This window comes from Vicugna pacos, chromosome 16 (assembly GCF_048564905.1).
Source record: "Vicugna pacos chromosome 16, VicPac4, whole genome shotgun sequence".
Classification (NCBI taxonomy): Eukaryota; Metazoa; Chordata; class Mammalia; order Artiodactyla; family Camelidae; genus Vicugna; species Vicugna pacos.
In genome coordinates, this window is record NC_133002.1 from 57621900 (window position 1) to 57632877 (window position 10978).

The window sequence follows — 10978 nt, forward strand, 5'->3', positions numbered from 1 at the left end:
CTTCCTCCCCGATGTCAGCTCCTCACTCAGTTCTGGAGGCCCCAGAAAAGTCAGTTTCATTTTGTCTCACCCTCTTCTCCCCGCCAGCCCGTGGGAAGGGGTGGGTCACACTGGGCGGCCCCTGCAGGTGCAGCGAGCAGAGTAGCTCTTCTGACCCAGGCCAGGCCCACCCTGATTTGGTGCTAATCTGAGGTCGTCCCCCGCTCCTCCGAGCCCCAGGGAAGACTCGTGTCCCCGAGGGCAGCCCCCCCACCACGTGCCAAACTCCTGCTTTCAGCCAGTGATCCTGCTCTCGAGGAAGAAAGAAATTCTGCCCCATGCCCCCAAAATGAGTGTACCCACTTCCCAGACAGGAGCTAATACTGAGCGAGTTCTAACTTCAGCGACCAGCGCCCAGATTGAAAAGACTGACTTTAAAGGATTAGCTTGTCTCTTCTTTTTCAAGGAAATCAATAATACAGGGACAGACCTGCATTTTTCTTTCTTTCTTTCCTTCTTTTTTTTTTTTTTCCTAGGTAGCTGTCTATATATCTCACCCAGGGAATGGCTTCTTGTGTTTGTTGTGCTTTTCCATCCCCTCTCCGCCCCAGCCCTTTCTAAATGAAATTCAGATTACTCTGTCACTCACTCTGACACTGTGGCTTGTCTCTTGAGCTCCTGCCAAAGGACCCCCCCCCAGCCTGCCCTTCACCCCCACGTCTGCTGGTGTCTGGGCGCAGCCTCCAGTCCACCCCCGGCGCCAGCCCAGCTGCTGCCCAGCGTCGGCTCCGAATCAGCCCTCTCCTTTCCGAGGAGACCTGGGTAGCACTCCTCCCTAAACCGCAGTGACCCCTCCCTGGCCCCCAGTGCCTTTGAGTGTTTGGCCAGAGCTTCCTCCGGCTCAGTGAGAGGATTGTTGTTTTTATTTTTAATGCGGCTCTCCGGGACACGGGTTCTGTCTACTGGCGTTAAGCTCACCATCCATCACGCCCCACGTCCTGCCTCTGCCTCTGATGGCTGCTACCTGACACGCCAGCTTAGAGGACGGTGCTTACTCCCCTGCGCCGCCTGCCCTGGGCTCCCAGGAAAGATACCAGGTGACAGGAATCTGGATCACAAGACAGTCCCCACCACCCCCTCCTTGAGCCTCGGAAGCTGCTCACTGGGTGAGCCGGGGTCCTCTGGCCTTTATTTCGTCCTGCTGGGTGAAGGGAACTCAGTTCTAGCTCCTGAGCCGAGTGAACTGCCCAGACCCCCTTCCCAGGATGGCAGCTTGAGTGTCTCTCTGCCCTTTAGAATGCCCCACTACCCCTGCCTCTCGTCTGGGAAGCAGTGAGTACATCCTTACAAATACAACTTGCCCGGGGCACAAGCGCTTCCCCCCCCCCCCCCCCCCGCCCCGGGCACGTGGGCGACTGTCAGTTTGGCCTGTCTGGTTTCCCGTACTTCCTCCCGGTCCCCGTCCCCCAGTTCACCCAGGGAAGGATACTGAGACCGGAAAAGTTACGTGCGCCGTAATAGGGCCACCCCTGCCAGCGCACTCAGCTCGTAGGAAGCCCCATCATATGAAAATCCCTAAGTGTAAAACAAACTTGGGGGCTAATTATTTGTTACAAAACAGTTCGTTACTTTACAGAAGGACTCGCTGCAGGTTTCTCTTGAGTACTTAGTTTCCCTAGTGTGTTTAAAATGTTATCCTGTGAAAATTAAGTATTTATAAATAGAACTCATAGAAGCCCTTCTCTTGTGTAAGGGAGGGCATCTGTGGGTTCATGTGCAGGGCGCAGTAATCCAAAGCCCAGTTCATGTAGAAACAGGCGGATGTGAGGTTGGCATGGACATCAGGGACACACACACACACACACACACACACACAAGCCCGGAAAGCTTCATAGAGCTGAAGTACATACCCACAGCCCACAGTCACGCACAGGCCAGTTTGGTTGGGAAGCTTCCAAATAGGTCTCCGTGGGGAGTGTTCATCCCTGCTGGGGACCTTCTGCACTGTGCTCTTTCAGGACCATTTTTATCCACACTTCACACTGATCTCAGGCAGACCCTGAGCTTGAGGCTTCTTTATTTGTGTGCAGTGCGATCAGGGATAAAAAGCTGGTGCTCCTTGCTTCACAAGCTCCCAGGGGCTGATCCTGGCCACTGACTGTGTGTGTGTCTGTGTGCGTGTGTGTGTGTTCTTTAAGAAATACCCTGATTGTTGATGTCAGTTCCCCACCCCGCCCTCTTTTTTCACGTTATTTCCCAAAAAGTACAGGAAAAAGCTATAGTCTAAGAAATCCAGCAGCCTCTTAATTAGTAGTTTTAAGAATCATATGGAATGTTCTTAAATATTTTGAGCTAACTAGAACGGTGCCTGTATCTGCCGAGCCATGTTCCTCCTCCCGCTCCGCCGCCCTCCGCTCTGTCTCTCTCTGATGCTTTCATTCCGTAAATGGGTCCGTGGTACTGGCGACCGCCTTGCTGGCTTTTGTGAGGCTGGGCTGCCCCCTGAGCGAGGCTTACTCTCTGTTACAGGGTGTCTGTTATAAGCAGAGTCCGCTGTCTTTCTAAATAGTGCCCCAGGGCCCTGGCAGTAACTGTTTAATTAAATAAAGCACTCATTCTAAAGTAATAACGGCGCTCCTCCGGGTGGCTGGTGTCCCAGCCCGCAGCGCTGGCCACACAAGCTTGTGCAGAGAATAAGAGGATCCTTGGGGACGTTCTCCAGCCCACAGGCTGGCCCCAAGGAGAAAGCAGGAGCCAATGAACCCCAGAGGGTTTGCAGCCAGCAGAGGGGTGTCTGGGACATGGGCATGATTAGGTGGAGCTGAACAATTAGGGTGCATCTTAATGATGGCACCTGACTAATCAGCACAAGCCTGGATGTTTCTCCAAGAGCCGGCCGCGGTGCACGTTAATAAGCCTTCGGGTGCAAAGCGAGGTACCGCAGAGGGCATTGCTGAGCCGATGCTGTCTGAGGCTAGGGGGAAGGGTCCCAGCGCACCGCAGGGCGTGTTGAGTTGAGCTACAGGAAGAACTTCCTTTAGCCATAGATTGAGACGTTCTCTGGAAGCCTTGACAGGAAGAGGGGAGAGACTGCTGGGCTGGGTTGGGTGCTGACCAGGGCTGGAGGGCCCCTGGTGTGTGATATCCAAGGGGTTCTGGCAGCGTCCTCCTCCCCGCTGCAGGGAGGCCGTGCTCCCCACGAGGGATGGGGAACCGGCCCCAGGAACACTGCCCAGCCCTCCCCCTCCCCCAGGTCGGGATCAGGAGCCTCCATGGGGTCTGAGTGCTTGGTTGCCAGACCACTGGTGCTTATTAAAAATACAGATTGCTGGGTCTCACCCCAGGCCTCGTGTAGCAGCGTCTTAGGGCTGCAAGGCCCAGGAGTCTACATTTTCAGCCAGCTCGGAGGGCGATGTTGTGTACCCTCCCTTTCGAGAAAACCTGCTGGCCAGGCCCTCCCCTGGTCAGGCCTTGTTGACACCTGCCTCCTAGGGAGGAGTCTGCTCGGATGCCCCTGGAGGTGTGCTTCCCGAGCCGGCCAAGGAGGCAGCGCTTAGGGCCCTTCCGGGCCTCCTCCAGGAGAGACAGGCCAATGACAGCACAGGTCTCCAGCCTGGTGTCACTGGTAACAGACAGGAGTTGATACCACAGGCGCTTCAGTGTGGACAGGGAACAGCTTCACTCCTGCTCTGATCAGACCGGTTTCAGACTCTGAGTGTCCCCAGGAGAAAAGGGGCTCCAGCAACAGCCCTTTGCTGGCAGCTGCTTTGTTACCTGTGGCCAACAGGTTCCCTGCTGGGTCCCTGTGGTTGGTGCTTGTGGCTTTCTCTTGGCGCCCACGGTGTGCCAGCCCCACAGAAAGGCCTCTCGCTCTGACCGTGGACTTAGGGAGGAAGCCGGAGGCTTGGGGGGGGTCGTTAGTGTGATTTCTTACACCCAGCTTGACAGAGCTCGTTAATCAGCCCGCTTGACATGCTGTCTCCCCTCCCTCCCCACCTCCAAGGTTACTCAGTGCCCAGGCAGAGAATCCTGCAGGGAAGGGGTGGAGCCAGCCGGGCCTGTGCGGCTGCTCTCTGCAGGGCTCCCCTGTCCTGGGCACCTGACTTCCTTCCCTCCCTCCACTCCAGCCCCAGCACAGAGCGTCCCCACCACCACCACTCTCCCTGGCTCTCCCTGCGCAGAGTGGGATGAGGAGGGTCAGGGTCAGTGCGGGAGCATCTGCAGTGATCACCTGGCACCTCTCCTGGAGTGTCGCACGAGCACCAGGCAGTTGAGGTGACAGCGTGGTGGCTCCACCTCCTCGTTTCCCTGGGGCTGGGGCACCAGAAGCAGTCAGTTGGTTACTGGAGGCGCTAACAGCCCTGCGGATCCTAAGGTCCCTGGGGCTCATGCACCGCCCATCACCCTGAGTATCTGAACATCTTAATTCCTGACGGGGCCAGGTGGTTGGGGTGTGGGTGCTTTTTTCCAAGGGGGCTGAGGGGCAGTGGCCAGAGGCTCCCCACCCCCCGTTACTCACAATGCAGTCTACCATGCGGAGTGTCACCAGCCCGCCTGTTCCCCTCAGGTCCTTTTGTTCTGAGGACCTGTAAGGATCAGTTGATCCCTAGCCTGGCCCTGACAGCTGTTTCCCAGCCCCTGGTCACATGGCCAAGCAGGAATACCTCCAGCTTCCTCTTGTATGTGAGGGCTGCACACAAGGGCTACTCCGTGAATGTCTGAAGGATCGAGACCCCTCGGGTGAGCCACAGCTGCTGGGTCTGTGGCTGGGCACCTGTGCGAGTCCCTTGGTCAGCCCTTCGGCCTGCTGATACCCAGGGCTCACGGCAGCTGGCAGCCCCCGCTCCAGTCAAAAAACCTCCTCTCCCAGAGGCGTGGGCCATCCTCTGCTCCTCACTGCCAGGACAAGCTGCCCCTCAGCAAGGACTTAGGGGCCCCGACTTTGGAGCTGAAGATAGCTGTCCCCATGCCAGGAGGTCGAGGACAGCTCATCACCCATCTCTTTCTCCGCCACCTCTTCTTTGGCACCTGAAATGTGGGCAGTGAAGTATTAGAACACATACCAGCACCTAAGTCAGGTCTTTTTCTCCGGGCAGAGCCCCCAGCCTTCCCCCTGCTTCACCCCACTTCCCACCTCCTGTCCCTCCCCAGCCCCGCGTCATAATGCTCTTACAGCCCACCTGGTTCACAGTCAAGCCCCTGGGTCTTTTCCCCTGGATGTGTGGGTGTGCCCCCCCCTTTCATGCTTGCGCAGAGCCAGGCTGTCCTTTATAAACCCCGAGGGCTTATAATCAGTGAGTAAGTGACCGTGTGGGTTTTCCACAATATTTATCTTTTCCCCCCAAACCACAACGGTTGCAGCTCTGGCATCAAGTCCTTGGATCTCTGCCCACCACCGGGTACCATCTGGCTTTTCAGCTGAGAAAGAGACAACACAGGCCCACAGGCTTGTCCTCCAGTAAGAGGGTGAGGGAGGCAGCAGCCATGCCGGGCTAACACCGCTGGACCAGCCCGCCCTCCTGCGCCCAGGGAGCCAGCCTTGAAGGGGCATGGAGGAGGCGGTGGAGAGGCTGTTTCTCTAGGGCATAATCAAGGAAGGCAGTCGCGTGCCCTAAAGAGGGGCCGGACCTTGGATAGATACATCCCGAGTTCTGATCTCAGCTGCGTCTTGGTTGTTACAAGATCTTGGACAAGTTAATTAGTTCCCCTCAACTTTAGTTTTTTAACATGGAGCTAATAACCAACTTCTAGAGTGTCAGGATTAGAAGGAGCTCTTAGATGGAAGATGCTGTCTTGTCTGGGCACTTGGTGCGTGGTAATGTTGCTTCACTTGCCTGTTCTCCGAGCTTCTTTCTACCCTGCGCCCAAGTAGAGCCTCCTCTGAGTGGTGGGTCAGTCTCCTGGGGAGTGTCTGGAAGCAGGGAAAGGCTCTGGGCATAAGGGTGGCCTGTCCGTGGGCAGAACTCTCCCTCCTTGCCAACAGCATCCCCTCAGAACACAACCCCCCCACCCCAGCCACCTCCCAGCTGGGAACTTGGACATAGTGTGGGGGATGATTGCCGGACCAGTTTCCAGGAGTCCTCCTGACTCAAAGGCTGGGCGGGGAGGGGACTGTGATGTGATGGTGGAGATGGCTGCCTGGGAGCCACAGTGTGCGTTCTGGAAGGACCTGGGTTCCCTCTAGCAGTGGTCACAGCACATGAACCGTTCCCTGGTGGCACATAGCCAGGCCACCCTGCACTGAAGGAGCCTCCCGTGGGTCGTGACATTTCTCTCTTTCCCAGGGAGCTCCTCCCACCGTCTTTAAAACTGAGTTAAGCAGCCGGGCTCCTGATAAGTCACCACGGTGCTCAGTAACAGAAGTTTGGGATGAGTTTCCCAGCCTTTCTTTTTCACCATCTGAGTTAGAAAGGGGACATCCTCTTTTGTTTTTTGTTTTTTCCCTCTCAGAGCAAAAACCACATCCAAAGAAGTTGGATACAGAGCCCAGGTTCCTAAGTAAGGGTTTTCTATCTCATCTAGGTAGGCTGGGGGTTGTTGAGACTAGGGGGCTCAGAAAAAGAAGTAATTTGGGTTCTTTCCTAGGCCCATTCTGTTTCCAGTTACCTTGAAAAGAGGGAAGCAGAGGGTTCTGAGAAAGGGACCTGGGGATGTTTTCAACTGTCAAAAAGTCAGAGGCGGCCTTTCAGTCAGTGTGTTCAGGGAGTGACAGAGGGAGCCTGAGACCTGCCCTCCAAGTGCCTGGTTGTCTCCGGGCTGACAGGGCTGAGATCACATCACCCAGGCTCCTCGAGACCTGGGAACAGTGCCCCAGCGGCCTGGACCGTCCTGTGTTCGGCCCTCCCCTCTCAGCTGGCACAGACGGTCCAGGGAACTCCCATCCCATGCAGCTGCTGCGTTGGCTGTGTCCAGGGGGCTCTCGCCATCCCTTCCAGACCACCCTCTCCCCGTGTGTGTGTGCGTGCCCACTCCTTCCATGGTTTCTCGAAATCATTCTCCCAGGCTCCCTGGTATCAGAGATGGTTTTCACTGTAGTTTAGCAGAGATTGTTCAGATACCACCTCCCTGGACAGTCTGTGTCTCTTTCCAGAAGGTGTCCCAGAGTTTCATCCTCTTCTCAGTTAATCGGGCATAGGGACAAGTCATTTCTCCTGGCCAGCTGCCTGATCCACGTGTCTGATGGGCTGTCAAGTTCCTGCCAGGTGGATTGGGTCTCTTGCCTCTGCTCTGTAGCTCAGTGGCTAACTAAGAGCTCCCTGGGGAAATCTTGAATTTTTTGGCTGGAACTCAGCACCCTCCTCTCCCGGGCTCAGCATCTTCCAGCAGGTACACGCTTGCCCCTTTTGGTGAGAGGTACAGGTGTTACATATCTTGGGCTCACTAATTCAGAATGAGGCTGAATTGTTTGACATGAGTGGACTTGGTTTTCTGCTGAAGGAAGTCATGAGATAATAGCTGGGTTTAGAGAGTTGACTTCTGTGCTCAAGAAGCATGTGCATCTTCAGAATATCTGAGCATCAACTCTCCATTTCTATCTTCAGGCATCACCTGAATCCTTCAGTCTCTCAATCCATTCAGTAAGCATCTCCCAGGACCTTCTCAGTGAGGGTTGGGAAGGTGGGGTGGGGGGGTACCCAGGGATCCTAAGACATGGTGACTTGCTCTAAGCAGTGCCTTCCAGGAAGGTGTTGGTCCGACACAGACCCTGCTGTAGAGGGAACACGTGTGCTGAGGAGGCGTTCCAGCCTCCATCTGTCTTCATTAGTCACTCTCCACCAGGTAAACATATTTGAGGGATCAGTGAGTAAAAGGCTGGCAGCGTCCCCATCATGGTTGGGTTGGTTGTCCGAAGCCCAGCAGCCTGTCCTGGCAGAGTCCCCTCTCCAGCAACAAGGCTCCTCACCCTCTCCGGGTCAGCCCCTCCCTGGGCCAGGCCTTCAGAAATCGCTGCCCGTCTTCTGCCCTGAGGGTGGGGGATGTTGTTTCTGAAACCTCATTCTCCAAGTTTCATGTGAAAGTGCCAGGCCTCCTGCAGGTCTCAGGTGACCTCCTCTAGGTGGCACGATGCAGCGCGTCCTAAGGTTTTGGCAAATAAGCTGTGATGATGGTTCACTGGGTTCGGCGCACAAGCTGCCCATGTGACTTCAGCCCCAGCTCCTGTTCCTGTCCTCTCACAGTCATCTGCCTGACGGTTGAGCCTTCGTGTTTGGATGGGAAGAACTTGAGCTCCCCCTGAAGAGCATTTGGACCATTATTGAACTTGGGTGGAGAAAAAGGAAGTCCAGTAAGACTAGTGCTGACCTAACATTGGTCCTTAATTGGCTTCAGTTTCAAATGCCTCCCCCTGGGATGTTTGCAGGACAGCCGGGGTGTCCTCGAGTGTATGCTGATCCTTGTTGGGGTCACATGGTCAAGGGCTAACGTTTATTTGAATACCTTCTGCATACATGTAGTGTGCTCTGAGAAGTTTCCCAGCGCTGCAGGGTCTCACGGTTAGCTGGGGCAACAGCAGGACACATACCCCCTCCCTGTGCATGTGGCCCGAAGCCTCTGGTCCTCCCGTTGTCCCTTGCTGCCTCAGAACTCACCTCCTGTTCGTGGATGAATCGCCAGACATTGTAATTCAAGTTGGGAAAATACAAACTCCCAAACCAGAATGTTCATAGCCACTTGAGAAATAAAAATAGAATCCTTGAACATTTCTTCACTGCACTTCAAGGACGCCTGGAAAGTTCAGTTCCCATTTAGGGATCATTTCATGCTGAGTTGCCATTAACCCCCATTAACTCTTAACCCCTACCATCCAACAAGGACAGCCCTATAATCTGGGCATCTGTTTCCTTTATCACTTGAAATACTAGGATGGGTCCAGGGAGCTCAGCAGTGCCACCAGGGTACCACCATCTCTGCCTGAACGGGCCCTAAGGGGGCCCCATGGGTGCCAAGCCTGTTTCCTGCATGGTTGGCCCCCACACGTCCTTGTGTGTTTGTGTAGATCAGGCCACGTATCACCGTTCAACATCCCAAGACTTGTTGCATGAACTGCTTTCACGCAGAACAGGTGACCTCTGCATACCTGCGCACCACTTGCTCTGACAACTCAGACATTCCCAGCGTTAGAGGGTACGAACGAGGCATGTCAGCAAGGCTGGGGTGGCCTCTTCCCGCCTTGCAGGATTAAACCCTCCTATCAGCCACTTCCTCCACCCAGTTCACCATGTCCTGCACGTGCTCACTGAGCGTCTCAAGCTGTGCCTGGGGATGCAGTCCTTGCCATCATGGTGCATACGCTCTGCTGGGGGCAGAGAATCAACCCATGAACAAGGAGTAACACAGAACCTCCAAGAACTAAGTAATGTGATACCAACCATGGGTTTGGTAATCAGTCCAGAGGATTAAAACATTTGGAGAAACTTGCAGAGGAGACTGGTGCTTGAGCGGGGCTGGGAAGGTGATGGAAATAAAGAAGGTAGAGGGAAATGCTTTGCCAGCAGGAGGGATCACGAGGGTAAAGGCACAAGGGTGAGAATTAGCTCCACGTCGGGGGAGGAGGTGTCAGAGGGGGAAACAGCCTGACACGGGATGCAGTGTGCAATCAGAGGGACCGGATCGGGAGGCTCCCAGTCCCTTCTGCCGCTTTCTCACCCTGTCTCCCAACCTCTCCAGTCCCTCAGCCCCCTCATCAGTAAAATGGGGCATCGTCACCTGCCTGGTGACCTCACGGATGGCCAGGAGTGTGACACGAAGCCTCGTGTGAGTGAGCACTTTGTGAGATGCGGGGGATCCGCAGCATCAGTGGCGACCTCATCACAGGACCCCTTTGCTGTGATGGTTTGGTTCACGGACCCGCAGCTGGGAAGACATGGATGGGGCTCACATGGTAGATATGCAGGCAGAAGGTGGAACCCAGGGACTTTGCAGCCTGTTACACTGGCACTTAAGTTGGAATTAGCACCAAAGTAAAAATTTTCATGGTGTTTCTCTGACCAGCTAAGCTTGCAGAGAAATTTGGGGACGAGGAGATAGGTGTGAAATTTCTTTACTTCTGTGCCCTGATGCTGATACACCCCTGTTTTCCCATTTTGCACATTTAAACAAAGGACCTAGTATGTGGCCAGTAATCCTGCACTCATCTTGTGTAGCAGGAGTGAGCTGTATTGGAGACTTTCATCCCCGAGGGCGGTGGGCTGTAGGGTTAAAACTACAGAAGTTGGAGGCAGGCGATGATGCTCTCTGTAGCAGCACAGCATGTGTTCCTCTCTCCCAGCCTGTAGCCGGGGCTGATTATTTCCCAAGAGGAAAGCAGTGTCCCCAGTTAGAGACTAAGCCTTGCCAGCTGGATTGTGCATTGGTACTTCGGGATCTCAGCAAAGCCACCCGTCCTGTCCCGGGAATCTCCGAGCACAGCCATCCCCAGCCTGCCCCACATCCCCCAGACACTGATTCCTGCCGCCGGTGGGCCAGGAGCTGCGAGTTAGATCAGGACTCTCTTTACGCCCCTGTCCTTGGGTCTCTTTTCTGGCGGAGGCTGGCGAAGTGGGGCTCCTCCCTGCCCGCCCTGCCCTCCAGGCATGTGCCCCGTTCCGCTCAGTCCTGTAGGGGGCGCTGTGCCGAGCACTGCTGGGAACGAAGATGGCGGCCAGGGGAGGGGTGGCTGGCCGGGAAACACCCATACTCCAGTGAGGGGACTTGGGAGACGAGGGTGAAGGAGCAGACTTTTGGGTGGGACTTCGACCTGCTGAAGTGGCATGATGAGCTTGCTGAGCAAAGGCCCAGCGGTAGGAAGGCACTGGGCATGTCGGGGCTCACACAGCCCAGGGCTGCTGGGCCGCAGGTTCTGGGGGTAGTGTCTTCAGAGACAAGGTTGAAAAAGGTGGCTGGAACCAGATCATGGGGCTGCTGGGCCTTGCCTTCTCTGAGGTGATGAGCCCTTGTGAGTTGGACAGACGCAGGTGTGCTTGGGGCTGACTGTGGGGAGGTGACGTTGGCACCAGCTGGC

At 55.5% G+C, this 10978-nt stretch overlaps 1 protein-coding gene across 2 annotated transcripts in view; it reads left to right on the forward strand.

Moving 5' to 3' along the window:
* TMEM104 (transmembrane protein 104) overlaps nucleotides 1-10978 on the forward strand; it is a 49948-nt gene that overhangs the window by 19162 nt on the left and 19808 nt on the right. The window lies entirely within an intron of this gene.